Here is a 26,939-nt window from a genome sequence, read left to right as displayed (position 1 = left end):
ATCGTAGACAGAAGTTTTAGTTCTAATTATTCTGTAACACTACCGTCCATTAATTCCGTAGCCTCATCTTTCGCTCTTACGTCTGTGCAGCTAATTGGCTAATTTTCCATCGTAAGTTCCCGTGGATCAATTGGTAATTGCGTAAATTGAAAATTGTGTTGTTTGGTGTTAGGTTTATACATTTTAATGTACAGAGAATCACACAATTCGAAATGCATATTTAATTGCGCGATAATGAGTATTTCCGAAATGCTGAAATAATCATTATGAATACAAATAGTATTTTTAAGCATTTATTAGATAATAATGAACTGTTTGTTTGTGAATGATTTTTAATAATATATGGCAACAATAACTGTTTGTGAATGATTTTCAATAATATACGGCAACAAACTGTTTTAAAATTATTAATCTAATAAAAATATATCCAACAATATAATAAAATATATATCCAACAATTATTCAACAATGTAATAAAATATATATCCAACAATGTAATAAAATATATATCCAACATATAATCCAACAATAATCAATTATAATAATGAATCTTTGCTAACAATCTTTTGCTCGCATTTTTTTTTTTTTTTTTTGTTGCAGTTGAAATTGAAATTTTTCGTATTTTTATAAGACTATTACAAATGGAGAATGCTTCAATTTACGATCATTGGGATCTGATTTAGACTTTAAAATAATGTGGTGGATATACAACACGCGTAAAATCCATTAAAATTTGAAAACGGCAAATGTTGTTTACTTTCTGTTTCCGAATCGGTCGAGACCCCCGCACTTAAAAGAAACAATAGCATTCATCCATTAGTTCTCATTAAATAGCAAGTTTTCTTCTTCTTGTCCACCGGAATATCTGATGCACGTTATGAAATATTTCGGAGGCAGCAGAAGGAGCGCGAATCTGTAGTAAGTAAGCACATATTTTCTAAGAAGCACGTATCTTATGTCAGCATTAAAGTCTCCATGTAAAATGATAGCGGTCGTCTCAAGTACAAAGACTTTCGCATCAGCGACCTTAATGCTTTACGATGAAGGCGTTCTTATAACAGGGATGAATGGGACATTAATGACACCAATATTTTATCTTCCCTCTTCGGTGTCTGAAGGAAACACAGAGTTGGTTTCAGACATCTAATTAAAACTGCCACCACGTTTTCCTCAAAAACCAGCGAGATTCTTCTTGTCAAATATAAATTATATCAACAGTGAGATGTTCTGCTTATAAAGCACTAACTTTATTTTGTACTTCATTCTTTATGCCGTAATGCCCTCCCCCCTTTTTTTTTAACGAGTACCGTGTAGTGCATCAAGATAATGGACATTCCTCGCGAAAAATAACAAAAAAAAAAACTCCGTTAATATATAACGTAACAGGATACAACAGTTGAATAAACATGAGTAGAACCAAACGACATTACTGGACCATAGCGCACGCAGTGACGCAACAATGTTGCATGATGTGGGGACTTCGCGTGCAACAATATGGGTTGATATATTGTTTAGTTACACGGTTAGAAAAAAACAGGTGGGGAATTTGCGTATTCATTGAGAATATAATTTCAAAAATTATCCATATTAATGATTCTTTCACTTTTCCCGTTAGAAGGGGGACAATAACTACGTATTCCCTAAGGTACATAAATATTTTCAATTTCAGCTTTTTTTTTTTTTTTTATCCTTACATCACTGAACAATATACACATAGCACGTTTAAGGTTATTTCACTTAACGACAATTCATTTGAACGACATATTTCAGTTTTTTTCTTTTGGTTTATGGAACTAATGAGGATGGTTCCACGTTAATTCAACCAATGTTCATCTTACCACAGGTTTAATCTTCTGTTATTATTGCACTGTTATTCACCTGGTCACTTCTTATTACGTCCTTTATGCAAAATAGGTGTCTACTGCCTCTCCCTTATTGGCATATTACGCAATGACTGTTTTATTTAAGTTTTGCTGTAAATTTCTTTTCAAAAGGAACGCATCTAAAATTATAATACGGAAGTGTATGGTATAATATAATTCACTTAACGACATTTTGTTTAACGACTGATTTTAGAAGAACTTGGCTCTGTTGTTAATCGAGGTATCCTTGTATATGAAAATATATTGTATGCAAAGTCCCCACCGCCATATTACATGAACAAGTCTTCTGTAAGTGAACCAATTTTTTCGAGGCTATATGATGATGTCGATTGTTGCATCTAGCCTTTGATTTATTTGTTGTCCTTTTTGAGTCTCCAGGCGAAACTAGAGAAGCGTGGGATTTGAATGGATTAAGGGTTTGTAGAATAACTTCAACTATCTTTAATATTATCTTAAAGCAAATCGCACCTTGTATGTGGAAGCGAACTATGGCTTGCCCCTCTGCAGAATATTTACCATCCCGTATGTTTACCACCAGCCATTAGGGAATGCGCTATTATTTGATGGGGCGCAGGAACAAATTGGATCTCGGTTTAACTGTGTAACTTTAGATACACCTTCCGTGTCCGAGCCGTATTTATTGAATCACTAAACAAACGAAGGCGTGGTTCGAAGCTGTAACGAACGTGCTGTAACGCCTTGGCACAGACATTCTATACCGAATATCGTTCTCATTTCAAGCTGTTCGCTCGTTGTATTTTGCGGAAATTGGATACGGATGCCCGTAGTTTTGGCGGCGTTTGATGATCTCAGAACACGCATGTTTCTCTTTGGCGGAAGTATTGGCGTGTTCGCTACAAGTTAGAAACCTTTAATACCATTCGAGACAATTTGCGGTTTTATTTTATTGAGTTGGGTAACGCCAAATAAACCACACGTGCGTATCATTTCTTCAGCTGGAGATTAATATCCTTTGGGTAAAAGTCTACGTAGAATGATCAGATCTTTGGTACAATTCAAGTATTATAAATACATTTAAGTTCAATATAATTAGCTACGATAGACAACATAGAATTTAGGGTAAGGTGCCACCAGTGGTCTCGACTGCCCCATCAGTACTCTTGTGAAGTATACAGAACTGAGGAAATGCCAGAAGTTTGTGTGAGTGTCATGTTCAGCAGAGCAACGCTTTCTTTATATATGGTATCTCCAAGCCTCACTGAAATATATTTATAAAATGATTCCTCATGTAATAATTACACTCTGCAAGTAAGTCCGGGCTTCTGTTGTCCCTACCAAACTCCAAACTCTTTTCCGTTAAATACCGGTTTCTAAAATGACTTTGACTTGGAGTACTAAGTTCCTCTCAAGTCGAAATCACAGGACTAAAAACTGTCATTTTAGGAACACCCGAGAATTATATTATCTACCCGTGTGTATTGTCTATAAATTGTGTTCTCTCTGATCGTCTCGCCTGAAACCGAATAACTTGGCCACAGAGTGAAAAAAGTCAAAAGTTCCTCACGTCATTGATGAGATTCTAAGCCGGGCTTTTCCCACTCTGTGTTTGGGAGGACGGTGATTATAACCACAGTGCTACCTCGCGAAGATCAACCACAGGACTAGTAAGAAATCTTGAGTATAGCAGACTCTGCATCAGAATTTACTTAGAGTGAGCGCCATGTGAAAAATGATCAGTCTGTATAAGCCAGCCGAATAACGCTGTAGAATTTATTCCAATCCCTGAGAATCTAAACTTGGGACTCATTAGCGAAGATGGATTTCTTCTTGTTCTACTGTAGGCAGCCCATGGTCCGGATACAGATTTAAACATTTCGTAGAAAAACTGAAATACAAAAGAAAAGATTCCTTGCATCGTTCTCTTAACTGAGAAACCATTCTGCTGGTTGGAACTATCAAACTTCTCAAGTCGGAAGAAAACGGGCTCAACCAGCATATGTTCCATCTGCCATTTTGGTCGTTTACCAGGAGGGAAGCTAGATTTCATAGTAATCGATTCAATAAACGAATCTCGATCTCTTTGCTATACAGTATATACGTTTAGGGACTTTTACTGATGTCTGATTTATACTGAATACAACTTTGTTCTCCAATCAGTGGACAACGATTTGAACGTGGGAACCAGCTGTTATCAAATTTTTGCCTCTGCTATATATTTAAATTTACATAGTTTTCAGCCTTACAATTTTTTATTAATTCATAGATGCACGTTATATAGATTTATATAGACTAATGCTGTTGATTATAGAGGTTCAGCGCTTTATCTGTAGATGTACAGGTGCGATAAAATAATATTGTGTATCATGTGTATGCGCAGTAAAAATTCTTATTTTAGAATACAAGACACCCGAAGTATCGATACCCTACAAGGATGCAGCTGGCATAAAAGTGGATTTATTTTTTATAAAATGCATATAGGTTATCCATTGTCATCCACATTAATCCTTGAAAATAGTTCTAAGAAAGCATACAAACTTATTTTACAAATTCCCCAAGAATCTGTGTAATGAAGCTAAAAATGTTATTGAGGAACTTATTCTGGAAAACTTTTCTACGATGCTTCTTAATTATTCCAAGAAACTATTAATTATTCCAAAAGAAGTACTTTTAGGAGAGTCTTGGAACACGAAAATCCAGCCCTCGTGTGTAGCACAGTTGGCAGGATCGCTGTCCTCCCCCATAAGGGCTGAAAAAGACCTGAGTTCGAGTCGCGTCGATGGCGGGAGGAATTTTTATGGGCCTTCTTCACAGGGTGGCTGAGTTAATCGGTCTCGGGCGAGGCTAGTATGGTTTTTCGTCCAGCAAACAGAAAATGGACCACAAAACATACGCAATTTCGAGACAGTATATACAGAGCAATATGAACTTAGTCGCTGATGGTCCTGAAACCCTACTACGACAATAACATGGAAATCCAGAAATTATCTTTGAAACATTTCTTGGTGTATTGGTAAATACATTATAAAAAAATGGCAATAAAATTGCAATAATGTATAAGTTATCTAACGCAGTGGTTACGACTACTACTTGTTTTATACAGTGGGAAAAAAGTCGCCCATTTGATTCCCACCTGCACGAAACTATGGACTTCATTCACATCGTGGCCGAGTTAGCCGATGTCAGATTTGGGTTGCATAGGCTTCAGCTTGAAATGAGATAAGAAAAACATTCAGAAAAATTTCATACTACCTCTACCCCAGAGAATACACTTGGAAATCCTGTGAGAGACAATTTTACAAAAATGGTTTTCCAAGAAAGGCCTCATTAAGAAACTTTGGAGACGTAAAGAAAATAGATAACATCGTTTAAAATAATTTTCTGCGAAATGTAATTTGCAGTAATTAATCAGAAAACGTAAAATCAAGAGTTGGGTTTATACACATAATATGAAATGCAGACGACAGTTGGAGTGGCAATTAATGTCCCTTGTACGTAACAAATGACTTTTTGGAAGTATTGACCATTCGAGTGTTTAGCGATCTAATGAGCGAGTCTGAAAGAACAGGACATTGGACGAAGTTTCTCTGAAATGCGTAATTAGGAAAGGCTAAAAGTTTGAACATTAGCTGCTGTTCGAGTCCTTACTGTAGTGTCCATTCCGGTTCTGTGTTGTGTCAAGCCAAATGACTGATGATCTCATTTGTTCCCATCCAACCAGCCCAACAGTAGCATCGCGTCGCTCTTTCTATTTACAGCTTATATTACACAGAGTGATGTTACCGAAGCTCTTTTCAACAGAGAATGGAGGATGTCGCCTTCTAGACACGCCATACATCACATTACCAATGGTTAATTCATTGGCAGATTAACACTGATAGCCTCGTAGTCAGTCCACACCCAGAACTATTTTCTAATATTCATTTCTACAGTTTAGCGTGTACTTTGTAGGTGGGAGGGAGGAAGGCTAGACATTGTGTATGCAGGGGACAGGAGCGTTCTAAAATATCAATAACGGAACATGAAAATATTACATAAGTTTCTGTTGTTTTGATTTGAACGTTTTGTGTTGAATTTTAAACAATATTTCATCTGGAAAAAGTGGCTCCACCTCGTGGTCATTTTATAAAATATTTCAGTTATATTTTGAAATGCACTACTCCACGTGTGCATTTATGATACTGAACCATGTTTACCCCCCATCACCCCTACCTTGGTCATCTGATTAGGTTCACAAAAGACTGGAATTAAGTTATCAACTCAAATTGGATGGATCCTTCACGAATCGATCCTCTACTGAAGGGAAGTTAGATATGGGCTGGCACCTAGTAAAGACTGATATTTTTAGTGATGCACTGCAGCTTGCTAAATGATGTTTTTTTTTTTTTTTTGGAAAATGAGAAACCCATTGTTTATATTGCTGTGTTTTCAGATTAGCATTGCGCCAACGATCGGTATAAGTTCCTAGTCGATGTTTGGCGTTTTAGTTTTTGTTCGGAGACAACTAAGGCTATGAATAGTCGCTGTAAGTGATGCGTAATGTGTGGTCGGTTTAAAAAAAAGAGAGAACAAAATTTGCAAGATTAATCATCCTGTGACTCGAGACCGATTAACTCGGCCACGATGTGAAAAAAGCTAATAAAAGCCTCTCCGCTTTAGCCCGGATATGAACATAAGCTTTTCCACACAGTAAAATGAACAGATCTTAACAACTGAGACAGCCCTGAAGGCGAATCGTGGTTGTCCAAAGAAGTTTTTTCAGCATGGATCATCGTTGATTGAGGCACTCTCTTGAGAAATATCAACTAGTGATAATCAGCTGGGACCTAATGAGGCAATTACTTTATAACTAATTTCATTAAAGGTAGTGCTATAACCAGAGAAGTCATTATGTTTATTAGTGGAGTTAAAAGATTCTCCCAGACAAAAATATAAATTATTCTCTGATGTACTCGTACAAGAAACGGGGTACTTCCTGTAGGAGTCTAAGACATGGGTTTCTAGTTTCGCCAATCGCTTACTTCCTCACATGGCAAGTTTGCAAATTTCAGACCCATCGATGTTGGCTCAATGATCAAGAAGCTTCATGAATCCGGAAGGTTCGGATTTTACTTTTGAAAAAAAATTCCCTTAGAGGGCTCTACGACTGCGCAAATATAGGAAATTATATAATTTCCTTGTCAAAATTCCAGGCACATTTTACAGATTTGTCTCTTACAACAGTTTCTTGTTCAAACGGAGAAATCTGATGGTCTGACTGCAGTTGTTCTGTACATGATTATTATTATTTTTTGTCGCATCTCTTTTATCAATCGATACACTACACTCGTTTTTAAGTAATTCATCTTAATACCTTCTAAACTGAGAACTCTGCACCACAATAATTCATTCTTGATTACAATTTGACTCAGAAATTTTTAGAATCTGCTTCAAACTTTGCAAGAATTTTCATTCCAGTTTTTCAGAACCCATTCGGGAGAGAGATTTTTCGTATACAACTGAACGTGAACAATATTAAATACTCTAAAAAGATTTCTGAAATCTCTGATATATTCTGTGGTCCAATGATAATCTGATTTCACATAACAGACAACATTCACAATTTCTGCAGTTGTGTCCGCCATAGATCATGGATGTCATTTTTGAATGTCATTCTTCCTTCAAGTAACAGTCCTAAAATTGTTCTTGCGGTGTACCATTCTTTATTTGTTAAAATAAAAACCGTAGTCTTGAAACCAACCAATATCCAACCCTACTGGACATTGTGGTGTTTGTTGTAAAATATCTTTTATGATGTAAGCGCTCGCATTTATATCCAAGCAACTTGAGGGGAAGGCTCAAAAATTTTCGTCTCATATTAAAATAGACTATGGCGCCTTTGTCGTGAAAAATAAATAAAAGAAGGCAGAAAGGGGAACATTTTTTGAGGAAAGAAAGCTTTTGAATCGCATCAGTCAATATATTTTACTTCTGGCTTCGTAAACACAATAACGCTATGGAGAAAACGTTTTTGTGTTTAGACCCTCACTGCGATGAATTTCCTTGTATACGGTGCCTTTATAGCAAATCGATTTGTTTCTTTCATCGATCACCGGAATTTGTCTTCGCAGTCCAGAGAACTACCGGCATACGAAGCGTTCAGTGAATATAGGAAAATTTGTTCCATATGAAGGAGAAATCCATTTCTATTTATGTCAGTTTGAAGTTCGTTGTGCTAGACAAACACGCAGATAGACAGACAAAGACAGAGACAGAAGAGAGAAAACGGGTATATTTGTAAAAGAAAAGCGCAGCGTAGGAAGTCAGAAGTTGAGCGTAAGGGAAAAGTTATAGAAGATTTAAAAGTTGGAGGAATGAGCCAGAGTCATTTTGTTTTCTGGCTTTGTTAATTTAGAAAAATTCTTAGTTTCGCTGCGTGGTACCGACATTCCACACTTGAGGATACTTTAAAAATTCTTGTGATAAAAAATAAACCTTAATTAAAATTTATCATGGCCGATTTAATCACAGTGTTATTAAATTATATGGAAGCTACCAAATCTGCATGTCGCAGGTTTGAACCTTCGCTGTTGTTGTAGTAGGGTTCAGGAGCATCAGCGACTAAAACTGTATTGCTCGGTGTATGTTGTCTGTAAATTGCGCTGAATCTTAGCTAAGAAGAATAGCTTATTTCATGATAGGTGAATGGTGCTATTAATTATTCTGTCTTTGTGTCATTGCTCCACTTAAGATGATTTAAATCTCCAGGGCTAATGCCGTGATTATATTTTACCATGTGAACAATGTCATTCAGTTGAAAACAAGCAACTATTTCACGTGTACCGAAGTATATGTTATTAGGCACAGTGCTATTTCGGTAGCTTTACCATAGAAACAAAACGGCCTCCATAGCCGAGTGGTCAGGAGCGGGATGCAATAGCGCACGTTCTTTGAGTAGACCGGGGCTCAAACCCCTAACTGCTAAATACGGTCGATCTGCCAACCCGTACTGGACCAGCGTGGCAGATTATAAATAAATCTTTATTTGTCATACCAAGATACATAAGTGTTACATTGGTGAGAGACAAATTCCCTTTATGGCGTATATATGCCAGGGGATTTACATAAAATACAATATAAAGGAATATAACAACACCACCACTGAATACACTATATACGTGGTACACTTGTTCACGTAAACACAGCATTGAGTCACAGAGTTATTCCAGAACGCACAGAACTGTTAGGCGACAGTAGCCTGACCAAACCACATCGCGGTTTGTTTCCTGTACTTCAGATCTTCTATTAGCCTTACGAGGTAAATTCCAATTTGAGACAAGCTGTGGATTGCTTCCAACGCCTTGGCTGGTATGAACCTATCGGCCACCTTCACTCTATTACCTTTCATCCTCAGGGATTTAGTGCCTCTTAAGCCAGCTGGAGGGATGTGCCACTCACAAAGCTGCCAGAAGCACGGTGATGTTATCACTCCAGTCATCATCTTGATTGTGGTTATCAGTCGTTTCCAGGCCATAATGTCTAGCAAACGCCGTATTTTCAACTGTTTAGCATGCTGCGTGGTCCTTAAATGATGGGGGAGATGGTGTTTATTGTTGGCTCTCTTCAGTAGCCAGAATTCAGTCGCATATATACTCCAAATATGGGTAGGGGCCGAATATGGCCGAATACACCGTTGTTCTTATATATCTTGCGATTGTCACAGTTTGTTTCACGTGCAAGAGGTGTTGTTTGGTTATCCAACGTAGGTAGTTTAATCTCTTTGCAAGCCAGTCAACATGGGCCGTGAACGTAAGTTTGGTGCCAAATATTATTCCCAGATCTATATGAGTTGTGACAATTCGGATAGGTGTCCCATTATTTCTGGATATACGAGTATAGGTGATTTTTTTGAGAGAGTACATCATCATTACAGTCTTCTGTGGATGTAGGGCTAGGCCAAATTTTTTAAAGTATATTAACAGCCCCATAATCTTATGATTGATCTGGTCACACACTGCACTGTTAGACAAGGCTGGTTGGATGTTCGTCAATATCTAATATCATATGGGTATGTGTATACATACTCATAATGTATACGCGTACATTATGGTCCATTTCCCTCAAAATGAACCGTTGAGGAGGCTTCCACCCTGCAGTGGGTTGATAATGGCTGCAGTTTACCTTTTACCATAGAAAAATATTTGCAAATCATATATTTATTTGAGAATCGAGCATAAAATACTATAGTTTACTTGGAATATAAATCTTAATACTACCTAAAAGAAGACTAAATATGAGTATACTCACGTTATCGCATATGTTCGAAATGAATGTCCGCCATTTTGGATTTTGCATGATTGCAGTCTTATTTATAACATTTCGAAAGACATGCATAAGTCCTTTGATGACGATGATTCATATTTTGTGATAAAAGCCTGCTGACGATCCGCTGTGGCAGATTGAATGGCGATTCTGTCTTTGATATGCCGTCATAGAAAAAATCGTAGGGCACCAGCTGAACGTGGCCCATTCTATGCCATCTCGAAAACCCATCCATCTTCTAGGAAATGTTTCATTCAAAAACTTCGCTAGATATTTGCGAATTATGCGCTATTAGCTTAATGAGGGATACACAAAAGTACATTGTTTAGATTAACTTTGTAACATATGAGACTCTTTCAAACACATTCAAATAGTTTTCACCACTGACTGTCTGCAAGAAAGAAAGATCCAACAACATCTGACGAAACTGTTCTTCATCGAGTTATTCTTGATGCTTCTAATTTTCTTCATATACTATTGTGAATTCCGTAAACTGTAGTAACACCATTATGTCTATTCATTTGCCCAAATCATTTGAGTTTAGCCATATCAGACCATAGAATATGATCAAGTATTCCAGGCTGTTCTTATGCTTTTTTATGATTGTTTCTGCAAATTTTTATCTCCAGTCACGATTACCTTCGTGCTTTTTTGAATGATTTATCTTGAAATCTAAAAGTCTCAGAAGGATAAATTTGTTATTCTTCTGAGACTGGTTGGGAAATTCCAAGCTTAAGAGAAAGCTGAATTTCGACAGCTCCCTATGCTTTCCTTAATCCTGCTACTATTAATTGAAGACACAACCAAAATTGGTCACTGGAAGATCGTGGTTACTTTCTATTGCATTAAAACTAACAAACGATCGCGAGAAAGTTCCTTCTTGGGTGCTTAGTCCCTTCCATTGGTAAGCGGACTGTGTAGCAAACTGTAATTTTCCATGCTCCTGTTAATATGGATTATTTAATTTAAACTTAGTTGAAACGTGGAAATCGCGATTGTTGGATAACCCTAAAAACAAACGAGCCAGCTATTAGTACCCTAATTTATAAATATTGCTATTTTAATATAAAAATATTAACTGACTGGTAGTTTTGAATATTCTTTTATTTATTTATTATTTTTTTCAGATTAGAAAAATTACAGAATAAATGTCTGCTATTTAATATTAAATGAATCTAATAGTTTTTATTTTTATATACGGAAACAAAAAATAATAATGTTAGCCTTTATTCCTTTCTTTCCGAAACAGAAAAAGGAATGAAATTGCCACTCGTTTTATCAAAATTGTGGCGCCATCTCCTGTCGACATGTAGAATTAATATCTGATTTTCGTCATTTTATGATTTCAGAAAGAATACACGTATAGGTAACTAATGTTAAGTTTTTACCATTCAGACATTTTTATAATTTATAATTTTTTAATAAGATTCCAAAATGAAAGAAGTTTCTTCAAGAAACTGTTACTTATATGATAAAATTTGTTACTCATTCGGTAATTAATTGTATATTGGAAAACGTTCCGAACGTAGGAACAGCCTTAGGACAGCTTTGGCTTATCGGTCAATGAACTTTGTGTTTAACTTATGTATCTTTTTTTTTTTTCTCTCTCTCTTCTTCCCTCTCATTTATACCGTTACTTTAATGTTACCAAGGGATGTATTCTTTTTAAATAACTTTCAAATGTTCTACTTTATGGCAAATCGGCCTTATTATTATGTAGCCTCCATTTCATACGCGATTCGTTAGAATGTTTCTGTTGTGGTGTCATCTGGTGGTAAAAATTAAAATTAGTTTTCTTGAAAAATATCACTTATTGCTGATGAACTTTGACATTTGTTGAAGTGTTCATTATAGTTAGACAGTGTTGTATTCTGCAATTTATTATTAAAAAAAGAACTGAACTTTCAAATAATACATAACAATCCGCCGAATTTGAAAAGCATGCGTACATAAGTGAAGATGTAAAATCGTTATGAAATTTAGGATAATTCATCAGTATTATTAGAGAAACGTATTAAATATGAATTTATTCTTATATTTATTCTTTTAGCAAGAAAGCTTAAATTATACAGTCAATACTCCCGTGTACCCTCAGTTTGGTGATAGTTGGGTGTGCCATGCTCCTCCAAAAAATCTTACGATTAAACCTTATCTTACACTTACGTATAGAACCATAAACACTACCTGTCTCATTCTAATTTGTATTTGTTTTTTTTTAATCTCTGGTATTAATTATGACTAAAGTTTTGGTATTCACTAAAGGGCGAGAAACTCTGGCCTATTGTTTATAAGCCTGAATATCTATCTAGATATTTATTTGTATTATATCAACGATTATATTAATGATCCTGACAAGCAGATTTACTTTCGTGTCAAGCTGGTATTAAACTTTAAAGTATCTGTATGTCTAAATTAAGAACTAAAATTGTCTGGATTTTTAATGGGGACATTTGTGGCTACGCTTCTCAACAAGAAACTGAGAAGTAACTATTATCAGACTTTAATTTCTCCAACCAAATATCAATTAAACTTTGTTTAATCGGTAAAGAAAATTTTTCCCAAGTTTTGGATTATTTTGAACTAATAATCTTAATACACACACACACACACACTTTTTGCTTCAGGTTCAAAATAATTCCATTATCGAAGGAATAAAGGACACCCACAAGGAAAATAATGAAGGAATAGCAAGCCAGTATGAAACTCTGTTACTTACGGAACAAAGCACTAATAGAACATTAGTAATTTGCGGAAAAAACCAATGGAATCTTCTGCATCAAAATCTACTGAGTTAAGACTGCATAAGTGGTTCAATGATAGAAGAACCAGCAAAAAACGCCGAAACTTTTGTGATTATTGGTACAGCATATTGAAGACAGACAAATTCACAGTTGGAAAACTTGTAAAGTCCTGAGGTTTAGGTTTTTTTCTTACTCTATAAGACATACACGTTAAAGTTGACATCTCTATTCACCTCAAAAACACCTTACAACGTCAAAAATGGTTTTTAAGCAGAATAATCACTGGAGATGAATCCTGGATCCACCACTACGTTCTAAATCAGCAACAATTTTTTCAATGGAAACGTGGAAGGTCTCCACCTCAAAACAAGACGCGATCCGTAAAGTCTGCTGTCCAACGATGATCACCTATTTCGATATGAAAGGCATTATTTGCTATGGAAAACTTGTTCTATATTTAGTATATATTCAGTTATACTGAATTGTGTTATATTTAGTAGTGGTGCCACTTTGCGAGTAAAAAATAAGTATAGTTTTTTTCTTCATTGTCAGGGGCCATTAATATTTGTTAAATTACTATCTTTAATCGGCTTTATCAAAAATAATTGCACTCATCATTCTTGATTCTAATACCTGTGCATTTTCATTGAAGGCGAAGCATTAAATAATTTAAACTTTATAGGAACGTAACTCGGTATTCTCTTACTTTATAGTTGGCAAAACTTATTAAAATATGTATTAAACAGTTTTTATTTAGTTGATATTAAATGATTTAGCGCGAGAACAAAACTATAAATGGTCGGCTGATAATATACATTAAATAATTCCCAGTACGATTCAGTTGTTCGTGGTGCCATCTTGTGGTTGTAATTGAAATTAAATCAATTATACTTTAACAAACTGACATATATGAGAGAGAGACTTCGTTTCTAATTGTAGAAACTCTCTCTTATTATTCGGTACTTATTGTAGAAACGAAATCAATAAGTGAGTTTCCTTATTTCAACTAAATTCCTGGTATCAAACACGATAAATTTCAAATAAGTACACGCTAAGAATAATACAGCAAAATAATAGTTTTTAACAGTCTGTGTTTTGTTTCTTCAGGTGTCACGTCGGTTCAGCCAAATCAATGATAACCACCCATCAAGCTGGACAGTAGGCTGTTGTAGAACAATATACGAAGCCATGGGAATACCTACAACTGCTAAGAAGGTTTCTTGGTGCAAAGAGACTGCTTTCAGAAGGAACTGGCGTGGTTCTAGAATTAAGATAGTCCGTGATTGGTAAGTGCTAACGTTCTTTATGTTGATTTTTGCACGAAGTTGGTTTGTTTAGTTTATGCTTTTCATGTTATTGATTTCTTTAGAAAGGTGGGTTGTTTTTATATCGCCTGTTTGTTTAACCTACTAATAAGTTAAAAGGTTTAAAATAACAAGCGAAACACCTCATAGAGATGGATTAATGAAAGAGTACGGTAGAATTAAAAGAAAACAGCTTGATTATTTTATTTATTGAATATCAGATACACTATATATTTGGTATCACTGTGAGAAATGTAAGAAACTATAGGCGCGGAGATTTAGGGGGTAGGGATCTTTAAGAGAGCATCTAACCATTAAAATTTTACATTTTCTTATGCTGATGAAACAAATATCTGTTACTATTTACGACTGCTCATATTCATAACTGATTATTTTAAATCCTATGGAAATAATTATTTAAAAACTCTAATAAATAAAATGTAAAGGCTAAAAAACCAGGCTTAGCTTCCAAATTTAAGTTTCTCATGTTAGACTTTGAGTGAAATGCTTTGAATCCTTTTATCCTTAAATTTTAATCCTTTTAAATCTTTAATCCTTAAATTTTAATAATTTTAATCTTTTTAAATCTTTAATCCTTAAATTTTAATCCTTTTAATCCTCCAGTTTTAAATTTTAAATCTTTGTTGTTTGCTGTTTGAATTCCTGTTGAAAACCAACTAATTAATATTAATATATACGTTTCTAGAAATGTTAATGATAAAAAAATCAAAAGGTGCCCAGTTCGTATCATTATTCAGTCATGTACGATCACTTCACAAGATTAAAGTTGAAAATTATACTGTCTTCTTAAGAAAAGCATATACTTCATTTTTTGTCTTTATCCAGGTATAAAGGAATAAACTTCGCACCCGGCAGTTAATGTGGTCCGCGAATGAAATACATTAAGGAAAAAGGCGAAACTTTAAGGGGAAAGACCCATACTTGCCTCTAGAGTGGGGTTAATAAATCATGTTCAAATATTCACCTTATATTTTAGCTATAATGAGCTGTTTATAAGGAATTTTACTAAATATTCCAAGAACGCATTAACTTTCTAAACACTAGATTATTCGACAGAAAAAAATTAATTACCGGATAATCAATTCGTAGCTCCATCGATTTTGTTTCTGTTCTTTGTGAGGGTCATTTGCATGGCAGATAATCTTTTTTAAGAAGGCGATCTTTTTTTTTAGCTACTAAGAATAAATTCTGTGTGACTAATGATGCCGGATCGCGACTTCGACTAAAATTGAGTGCGCAATCATTCATCAGGCCTGACACGCTTGCATATCATTCATCAATTGCTGATGCACCTGGAAGTGACATTTCGGATATCACACGTGCGCTCTCTCTTCACCTTGAAAAATCAGACTTTAAAAATTAAGTTGTACAATAGCAAGCAGAATCACATGTACCATTTTCACGTATTGTATACATTTATCCTAATAATATCCGAATGGCTATTGCAGGTTTATGATTATTGCATTCCTATAACGCTAAAATAAAAGTCAGGTTGCCACAGAATTGAAAGGGAAGCGTTAAAAGCGTAGCCTCATTCATAAAGTAAACTTTATTTTGATTGGTGGCATTTATGAAGTCTGTTAGTAATAAATTAAAAAAAACAAGCTTAAATAGGCCTCCACTTGGTTATTTAACAAATTTATTTATTCATTAATAATAGCAGAGTGAGTAGAGAATGTTAGTTTTCCCCAGAATATTCCCTGAACGATTATTTCGAAGCCTTATCCCAAATCAGACAGATAAAAGACAAGATGGCAGCATACAGTAGTAGTGTGCTGCCATCTGGCGACTATGTTATACACTACAGGGAATTTCAGTTTAAATCTTATTTTTTAACGATAATTTTCAATAACGGTGAATGTGTCTTGATGTTAACATACCTTAATTTATAATTAATTAATTAATTAATTTTCACTACTCCCAGCTTTGTTAATTCGTGCAGATATGAAAAGCTTCTTGAGAAAAAAATACTTAAAATCTTATAAAGAGATTTTCCTGCTAAAATTCACACCCCACATTTTCTCAGATATTAACTCCTTTGTACATTGTCATGGCTCGCGACATTTAGAGACATCTCAAAATGCCTTCCAGTTATAGGAACCGAAGGAAGTTTTAATTGAAGTCATCTCTTGTCAATGAAAGGACTAGTCGGTAAATATGTTTAAGAAAAAAGTCTTTTCTAAATTAAGAAACTCCGAGATTTAATTTAGGAGTTAAAAATTCGCCGCTGCTAACGCACGGTATTCAGCTACATGCGAAGGACACGTTTTTTGGAAATAAACACGTTACTGGAAGGGAGGTTTAATTAAATACGACCAGCAGCACCTTTTACTGAGTTGAGAGAAGAAATGTGAAGCAATATTAAATGAATGGATGTAGCACTGAGTAAAGTTAATTGAACCAACAAAAAACACATGAGGATTAAAGCGCTCGATCTCGTTATGAAATAAAGCTTCCCAACCGCAATAAATCTACTAATCGTGAAATAATTATCGTATCAATTGATCTGACTTTCGATAGACGGGCAAGTTGCAGCAACTGTGACTTCAAGAAGTCGACCTATCGATTAAGTCATTCTAAGAAATATCTGCATGGTTTATTTCCACGATTCGCTTGTTTTATCTGTCTCCTTAACAACGTCTTGATATTTTAAATGAAATGTTAGAACGTTTCTTTTAAAATGACAACAAACTAAATTCCTGGCATGAAGTAAATGCTGGCAATCGGAAATTAAAGCAGCACGTGATCGTAACAAACCTGCCTTAGAACATAATTCTTATTCAACGACTTTCCCTGGTGCTAATCCATACAACGTTGCCCATTACATGAAGAAGGTGTAATGGCAATTCGAACATTTTCAAATCGTCTTGTGGACCTGAATGATTAAATTCATTTCCATTCTGTTTTTGTTTATTTTATTGATAATATTTAGAGCCTTTAACCGACCCTATTTTGTGTAACCATATGACAGTCTTAAAGTTACTGTGGCGACTGTTATGTCATCTTCTTGATGAAGCAGTCCTTCCGAAAGTTCCACTTAATGCATGCTGTGCTTGAATCTGCATTACTCGGATTGTTTTAGATTCACTTGGAAGAAGTAGAAGATTATTAATCTGGAACGTCTTGCTTAATCACAACATTTAAAATAGATCAAAATCTTTTGGGACATCGTGTAACTACGTGTCTTGAGTCGGTCCCTACTTTGCATAAGCTTTATTTGTGTGGCCGTATGAGTTGGCACACTGTTGTCAAAATATAGTGTACTAGATGAGAAGAATTAGATCGGCTGGAGAATATACTCCTGTTGAAAACCTGGAAAGGAAATTAGAGTTGGAAATTACTTCGAGTTAGGAGTATATGTCAAAAATGTTAGATCAAATGAATGTAGATGCCAATTGCACGACATCATCAGCGGAACTGCTTCTGGGATGGAGAAGGTGGTCTTATGAGGGCGATTAAAAAGTTATAATCCCGATATGGAATAACTAATAACCAATAATGAAAAATGATTTTATTTCTTAACATAATCTTCGAAGTTCAATGCATTTTATCACTAGTGGTATAGCATTTTTATCCATTCCAAAAAAAATCTCGAGGCCATGAAACCATGAAATTTACAGCGTGGAACACGCTTCTGTTACTGAAATATTGTTCGCAGAATATTCATTCTTTAATCATGGAAACAATTGTCATTGGGGACCAAATGTAGGACACAGGGTGAATGAGCAATGGTTTCAAATCCAGCTTCAAGCATTGAAACATGAGATTTTTGATGTGATTCATTGTTGTAATGATTTTTGTTTGGTGTCGGTATTATCTCAACTGCAATGAAAATGTCGAATCAAGATTGTATTTCAATTCGATGATCCTGGCTAAGAACCCTTTGTCTGTCGATAAAACAGCAAAGTTACCGCAATTTTACACTAAACTTTCATAACAACTGCCTAATATTGTCTGCTTCAAATAGTCAACCCGAGAAATTCCAACCGTATCCCAAAATACTTTATCCTGCCCTTGGATGAACACAAGACTTCTTTGTGGGGGAGGGATACATGATACAGCTACTGTTTTTCTTGTTCTTTTTTTCACAGTTGAAGCGGTGAACCCAAATCTCATTCATACTTAAAATTGCATACAGAAGGAGGCAGGATCTTTATTGAGTTCTGTTAGAAATTCTTCCGAAATTTTCACTCTCAGTTGGGCCCATTTTTTTGAAATATTTTTCATGCCTGCTGTTCCATAAGTAATCCTTGTTGCCTCACCAAGTTTTAGGATGGCTATCAGTTGATCATTTATAACTGTATTTGGGATTTGATTGACCAGTTCCTAGTGATGGCTGTTTCTGGTCTTTCCTGCGATGTGCATCTTCACAAGGCTCCCCATATTAAATTCAAGTGTTTAAAAAGCAGTCCATTGCACAGCAATAATGGCATTGAAAACAAATGTTAGACACACAAACTTGAAACTTTGGTCTCAATTGTAAACATGATAGTTTTATACGCTATCTGTCAACATTCAATTACAAGATTTTCCTTGTTAGAATTGTTCTTTACCGAGCATCCTTCTTATATGTGGAATACCGAATAAGGGAAAAGTGCAGCTGTTTTGTAGGTATGTGTTTTGAAGGTTTCGTTCTCTACATCACTGACCATTTTAGTGTACGCTGGAAGCTACTCCAGTGGCTCTTCACTGAACCCGTATGGTGGACGGGTTAAGTTTTCTTCTCTACGATCTGAAGGCTTGCTTTTGTTTTCTTGTTTTCAAATTAAAGCGATAGAAGCTAAACTTTTTCAAGTTCCTTTAATCATCTGAAATAAGAGCAACTATCGGTGCGCTACAGTGCCCAACAAAAACAGTAGTAAACCACTTCAGATGCCCTGATAGTGCTCACAATATTGACCCATCCGTTTTGTGTTTGATTCTTTTCACTGCGTGATACCTCTTGTTATAAAGGAAATCAATATCTTCATACGCGCGGATTAGTTTTAGTGCTGGACACCTTAGAGAGGATATCTCATCTGCAGCAACCTTGCGTTCAACGAACTGATGTTTGGACCTGACTTCTTCGGAGCAATTAAAATATGAATCAATAACCGGCACGAGACATAGCGGCCTTACTTTAAACACTTTTTGAAACTATATAATGATCTTCTAGAAATCATTGAGAGATTTAATAGCAATGTAAATTGATAAAAGAGCACAGGAAATGGAAACTGAATACTTATAGATAGATAGAAGGAAATAGGATTGATACCAAAGGATAAAAGAATGGATTTCTTGGAAATTCGTAAAAATTTCCAGAAAAGAGTAGGCTTTAACAGAAATATTGAAGAAATTTATAGAATGCGGTGTTGGAGATAAGTTATCTAATTTTGGATGTTTTAATATTACTAACATTACCTACAGCTGTTAATTAGTAAATGATATACAATCGCTGAGCACTAACTATTACCCAGAAATTATTGTCATAATTGTTGTTGAGATAATAATGGGACACTATTAGTTGCAGACTTTAGCCACACATTATAACTCAACAATACCAGATGAAATTGAGATAAAACTGCAAGTCGAATTCTGGGCTTATCAGTTCCGGTTGTTAATTGCATATTCTAAAGACTTATAATAAAACCGTTAGTGATTTTTCCCAATTCAGATTATGAAAGTGGATGAAGAAGTTTAAAATCTCATTAGATAATTACCGATAACTTCATAGGTGAGATTTTGCATCATTTTTCCACCATCGAAGATTGTTCGCTGTTAGAAATTGTGTTTCGATTAAGGAGTTCTGATTTTCGGATATTTTCATTTCTAGGGGACATGACGTTGATAAATCCCCCATACAAACGATGAAAATTCAAGACATAAAGGTAATTTACATAAGATAGTTTGATAGCATGTTAGATGATGCTCTTCTGAACATCCAGCCTACTAATTTTGAGATAAAAAAGTGTCATATAACTCATCTCCTCGTATGTGATATTGGTGATATTGCGTGTGTTCTCTGGTTGATTTGTCCATTTTGTTGGAGGTAAAAACCGAGTTCCGTAGAGGAACCATGCCATTCACCCCGAGATCGACTAACTCACCCATGGATGGAGTGAAAAAATCCATAAACATCTCGCATCCTGAAATATTTAGTTTCGATATTTTTAAACTCAAGGTTCACTTGATGCTTTGTGAGTCGGAATTTCTGTAGATCCTCATATTGGAAAGAGAAACACTGGAAAGTTCAGGCTTTTGACTCGAGATCCCTCCCTCCTATTCTTTGCAAGGCCCTACGTTGGTGCCATCGAAGAAACTTGAAACACTAGTGCTCTTCCAGAAAGAGCTGAGGGGATTGAAGAATAAAACAACCTCGGAGGTCAATGCTTTGGTGTTACGAGCTCTGTCCTTTCATCTGTAAAATATGGGTAGGGAAAAAATACGTTTATACTCTGGACGGCCAGAGCCAGAATAGCTAACAACAGACAGCCCATACCATTGTTATGACGTTATGCGGGTTCCATCTCGCTATATGTCAATTTGTATCCGCGTACGTTACCTTAAGATCACAGACATCCCTTTCATTTTCTTAAGATGTTTAATTTCTTTAGCATATGGGAAAAACGTTTTCGAGCCCCGTGCGTTAGTTTTGACTGTCAGGATAAAATATTAAATGTTTAAAATAACTAGCAAGGATAGCCTATGTTTATCGAATATTTTTGAGTATAATAAAATTTTAATCTTCAACCGCTTTCAGTTTTTAAAATTCAGATATTTTTGCTTAATAAAGGATAGAAATAAAGTTAATATATTAAGTCAGAAATATATTTATCAATAAGAAAATAGACTAGCTAGGGATTCTGGCGCTTCAAGATGCAAATAGGACTTTGTTGTCAGCAAACAAAAATACTAGACTGGGTTACACGCTGTTTGCTTTTGTAAGCACAAATGGTTGACGTAGAAAACAGCCAAAAAATAAAAAAATATAAGCAATGTACTTGCAAATACAACTAAATTTCTTTAGACATACGCTCCTTTGCATTATCTCTAGAATGCTTTGTCAAATACAGAAGTGACAGCTAGTTTCAGTCTGAAAATACAAGTATATGAAAAGGAAAACGCTATTTTCCTTTCCCTTTCGTGTGCTCCTTGAAGATACTCGCTTCAGGGTTTCTTCAAGGAGCACACGAAGAGAGGCTAGCCACCCTGAAATTACGAATTCTACTGCAAAAGCGATCCGTTTTATCCACTTACATGATACGCTTCCTTTTTGGAAACGTGTGCAGAAGCTATGAGATTTGCAAATTAATTAGGTGTACCACAAGAATTGAAACTTATTAATATGTTTTCTTGTGCTTATTTGATTTATCCAAATCTTTTGAACATTATCAAATGTTGAAATGGGTGACGATTGAGAATTTTATTTATAATTGCACTGTTTTTCGATTACGTGTTACTAAGACCAAATGATGCAAAAAAACGCACTTTTTTCTGTATCAGACAAGAAATATAATAATGATAACTATAAAAATATGTGTGTGTGTGTGCGCTGTGTCTTATTAGTATTAGTAACGGCCGTATGGTGCAAGAAAGCCTATGGCTTATGCTGCACCAGCCAAAAAAAAAAAAAAAAAAAAAAAATCCGAACAAAACAATGATAAAAACAAAAATTAAATAAATAAATAATAATAATTAATAAATAAATAAAAATAATAAAATGAAATTAAAAATTAAATAAAAAGGAAATTAATCCTATCATCCTATGCGCTTCCCTTACCCGAAAGTACTATCCAGATGACCTTTGAATTTCCCCAAACTGTCGGCCTCTACCACCCATGAAGGCAACTTATTCCAGTAATTTATAACTCGCTGGCTAAAATAAAACTTCCTGCAGTCCAATCTAAACATTTCCCCGCGTAACTTGAATTTATGTCCCCTAGTTCTAGCATCATTTATAATCTTGAAAATTTTGTCCTCATTCATTTTACTGATGCCTCTCAGAGCCTTAAACAACTCAATCAAATCTCCTCTAAGGTGTCTAGTTTCCAAACTCTGCAACCCACATATTCGAAGTCTTTCTTCATAAGGACGCCCTTTTGCCGATCTCACCAGGCGAGTTACCCTTCTTTGCACCCTTTCAAGAAGCTCGATGTCTTTCTTTAGGTGCGGTCTCCATACTTGAACACAGTATTCCAAGTGTGGTCTAACATAGGCCTTATATAATGGGATTATCACGTCCCTATCTCTACTTGCAAAAGTTCGATAGATCATCGATAGGACACCATGGGCCTTCCTTGCAACCTGTTTACAATGCTCAGAGAATTTCATGTCTGACCGTATCGTAACACCCAAGTCCCTTTCCTCCAGTACTGGGTTTAGTTGAACTCCACCAAGTGAATAAGTTATTTTGGGATTACTGTTTCCCAGGTGTAATACCTTACACTTTGTTGGATTAAAGCACAGCTGCCATTTTTCTGACCATTCTTGAAGTCTATCTAGGTCTCTCTGAAGAAGCTCAGCTTGACAGTGATCATTAACTACTCTACCAATTTTAACATCATCTGCAAATTTAGACATCACGCCCTCTATCCCTTCATCAATGTCGTTTATGAAAATTAAAAACAACAGTGGTCCTAATACTGATCCTTGGGGAACCCCACTTCTTACATCAACCCAATCTGAGGAATAGCCATTTATCACAACCCTCTGCCTCCTGCCCTGAAGCCATCCTTCTATCCATCTAAGGATTTTCCCAGTGATTCCAACCTGTTCCAGCTTATAAAGCAACCGCTCATGTGGGACTGAGTCAAAAGCTTTGCTGAAATCTAAATAAACAATGTCGAAATTATTCCCTAAATCCAGCTCGTGAGTGACCCTTTCGAAATAGCGAACCAGATTTGTTAAACATGATTTTCCCTTTACAAAACCATGCTGAGTATCCTTGAGAATTTCAATTCGATCCAAATGATCCTGAATTCCACCCTTGATCATTGCCTCCATGATTTTCCCTACTACTGAAGTCAGACTGACAGGTCGATAATTTCCCACTTCACTTTTAGAGCCACCCTTATGTATGGGAGATACATTTGCACTTTTCCAATCCAAGGGAATCTCCCCAGAGTCTAGTGATGCTCGCATAACCAGCCTTAGTGGTTCAATGCACTCGCTTGCCGCCTCTCTCAAGATTATAGGGTATATTCCATCAACTCCAGGAGCCTTACTAGTCTGTAGGCTTGAAAGTTTTTTCATTAAATAATCTTGCGAATTTCAATATCATTAATTACATATTTTTTAACTTCGCTCCCACAATTTCCCATTGCCACAAAAGGCTTTTCATTTGTAAATATCGATGCAAAATAACTGTTGAGTTCATCTGCAACGGCAGCTGGTGTATTTATTACTATCCCCTTTCCCTTACGTATAGGTCCGATCTGGTTTGTCCTGCTCTTCTTGGCATTTATATATGTGAAGAATTCTTTATCCCCCCTCTTTGCTCTGTTTGCTAGCGATTTCTCATAAACTGCCTTTGCCTGTCGAACCTTTTCTGTGGCTCTATTACACACCACCTTGTAGCTGTTATAGGCTTCAGTACTTTTTATTGCTCTGTAACGTTTCCATGCCACCTTTTTCTGCTCAAGTAATGTGGCAACTTCACTATTCATCCAACTTGGAACCCTTCTCGTGGAGTATTTTTTTAATGGTATATAAGCATTCAAGGCATCTGTGATTAATGTTTTAAAAGCGTACCACAGTTCAATTGTATTCATTCTCTGCGCGATATCTACCCAGTTAATAGAGGCCATGTAGTACCTTAAGGCATCGTAATTTCCTTTTCTGAAATTAAAACCCATTCCTTTGCCTTTTACCTTTTATGTAAAGTGGTTCCTAAATTTTAGTTCAACTCTGCCATAGTTCGCTGTGATGATATACAAGACTCTGTACAATGGCCAGTAATGAGTGTAGTGATATGTTTGCTTAGTGCTTGTGTTGTTTAGTTGTTTAGGCCACTTAGCTACCAGGAAGGCTGCTTCTCAGTACCCGTTCACGCCACGAAGAGACGGGACACAACTATACAAGTACTATATTAAGTGTATTATCACCAGCACTCATAGGAAGAAGTGCAAGCCGCATGAGTGCAGCGGTCTCCTCCATTCAAGTACAGTTGTGAAGATCACAAAGAATCCCGCATCCAGTGGAGATAATATAATACAAGTGGATGCAGCAGTTCCCGTACCAAAGAAGTCCAAATATGGGTACGAGTAGTTGAAAATCCCCTCTCTAATAAACTGGAGACCAGCAAATTCTGCTCCGAAGGGGCTAGCGTAAAAAGGAAAAAACTGTCATAAAAAAATTAAACATTCTTAGAATAAAAATTAAAAATTTTTAAAAGTTAAAAAAAATCTCTCTATACGTTAAAAACGTTTTCCTCCTAGCGATATTTATTTGAGGCAATGGGAGAAGAGGGCGAGGCAGTTACGTCACTACAAATGTAATTAATTATTGACAACTGCCTCCATTACGTTCACCAACCTCATGCACGTGATTCACTGTAACATTTGATCCTACCCCCTTTTGCGTGAGCCACCAATCAAAAGGGGGTAGGACCACCCAGGGTGGGGAAGGGGATTGGGGGAGGGACACTCACCCACTCCAGGTGGTAGGAATAAAAGAACATAGGGAAAGAGCTTCCTATGATGGAGCGTGCTTTTTGCAGGTCTATCCCACACTGGTCTGGGGGTTATCCAAATGGCCAATGTCAGCATCCCACACCATGCCAGCTAGGAAAGGTTACAGCATGGTGTCAGCTTGGATAACTATGAGGCCCCTGAGGGCCTGCATAGCCATCAGTCTGTCTAGTGAAGAGGCTGAGATAGAACACGCAATTAATAATAACTTTCATTCACACAATTTTACTTTGTATAGTTTTTTCTTACACTTTCTATTTTCTTTTGTATATTAGATTAGGTATCAATCAGTGCGTTTCGACAGGTGTGCCTTTTACGTAGAAAAGATTTGACTTACTCCGTCATACCTCTACATATTACATAGAAAAGTAGGCGCCTCCGTAGCCAGGTGGGAAGGAGCAGCAGTGCGTAGCACACGCTTCTTGATTAGACCGGGGTTCGAGCCCGTCACCACCAAATACGGAGGATGCGGAAAGGTCAAGGGAATGACCACCGCGTATTCCCGGAGCAATATGGCCTTAGTTGCTAATGCTCCTAAAAACCAAACAACAACAACAACATAGAAAAGTATGGGCCGGGTTTGGCGAGCATAGCTAGCAGGGGGCGGAGCTCCCTAGTAATATATTAAAATAATAATAATAATAATTATTATTATTAAAGAAAAAAAGGAATAAAATAATTAAGGAAAAAAAAAGAGAGATATAATAAAGGCTTGCACCACCCTAAGGAAATAATGAAGTCCCGAATTAAATAAAGCTGAACTTCAACACAGGAAGGTTTTCAAGTCAGATCGTAAAAGCAGTTTCGTTCAGTACAGGAGTCATTTCAGTAATCCGCGCCGTCTGTTAAAAAGCTGAGTATAAAATTCCTGTAGAGCTGATAAGGCATTTTGATTTGCAATAAGATATCTTTCAGTTCCAAGAGAAAAATTGTGTACTGTAATAGATAATGTTTGTCTTAAATTTTGATAAACTGAAGATATGACATGACACCTCTGAAAACATGACTCCAGTCTTCAGAGGCGCCCAGAAACAAGTATCTGACATAGCGAGATTGAATTTAAGAAGATAAGCCTTCAAAGAAACGTGGCTATTTAAAATACACGATGTAAGGAGAACTAAAGCTGATTACTTTTTGAGGTGGTGAATTTGATATGAGGTATAAAACATCTGGGCACTGCTCCTTGTTCGAGGAATTCCATCTCACTTGACATCTTTTATGTATTCTTTTTCATTTTTTGGATCGGCGGTTGGATCATAGGTCAAATTATAAAAAGTTAGAGCTAGCAAAAACGTCCGTTGGACCTTTTTGCTAGCTCTTCTTCGGACTGTAATAAGATTGGTTCTGTGAAACCATGTGCTGGCTGCATATGTAACGATTGCAATAAAAACTGTGTAGTATAGAATTCTGAGAGTTCCCTTTGTTAAACTCCAATCCTACCGGAAGATTTTGAATACCATGGTTGTAAAAATTTATCTTTTTTTGGAAAGATTCTGGATGCGTGGTGAGAATGACAATTTTCATCCAAAATGATCCCATGACGCTTATGAGTGGTAACAAGTGGCAAAGATGCTCCATTAATTTTGACAACCTGAGGTCTGTTATGTTCTAATTTTCCATGAAACATCATCTTGGTTTTAGATGGTCACACCCTTAATTTATTTTTCAGAGTCAAATCCAGCAAGTTTTTGAGACAGATGTTGTTCCAGTTGGGATCTGGAGTTGCGTGCACTAAGATGGAGAGATCATGAGCAAAGGCAATCATTTGCACATCGGCCGTGTCAGACGTAGAAGACAGTCATTCATCGAGGACGACGTTCCACACAAGGAAGTCAAGAATTGAACCCTGGGGACACCCTCGATAAACAGCTTTAAATATCGACTGATGTTTGGTTTGAATGTTGAGAGTACAGCTCAGCAGAGTAATTCTTGAACAGAAGGAAGCGATGTCTAGGACAACGGGCGATTCTAAGGCGCCGTGGGACACTATCCCACTAAAAATTGTCGAAGGCTTCAAAATTAATAAAGACTGAGTAGAGCTATCAATTAGCTCTTTCATTTAAA

General features: G+C 36.1%; 1 long non-coding RNA gene across 1 annotated transcript in view; it reads left to right on the top strand.

Annotated features, from left to right (window-relative positions):
* Positions 1-26,939, top strand: part of LOC150083317 (uncharacterized) — a 374,757-nt gene that overhangs the window by 149,220 nt on the left and 198,598 nt on the right. Inside the window, exon 2 of the long non-coding RNA XR_016547168.1 lies at positions 13,991-14,169. This is a non-coding gene — a long non-coding RNA (uncharacterized LOC150083317). The remainder of the gene's footprint in view (positions 1-13,990; positions 14,170-26,939) is intronic.

This window comes from Mastigoproctus giganteus, chromosome 7 (genome assembly GCF_048544385.1).
Source record: "Mastigoproctus giganteus isolate SK-2022 chromosome 7, ASM4854438v1, whole genome shotgun sequence".
NCBI classification, from domain to species: domain Eukaryota; kingdom Metazoa; phylum Arthropoda; class Arachnida; order Uropygi; family Thelyphonidae; genus Mastigoproctus; species Mastigoproctus giganteus.
Note: the sequence above shows the minus strand (reverse complement) of the source record. Positions and strands in the feature narration are given on the sequence as shown.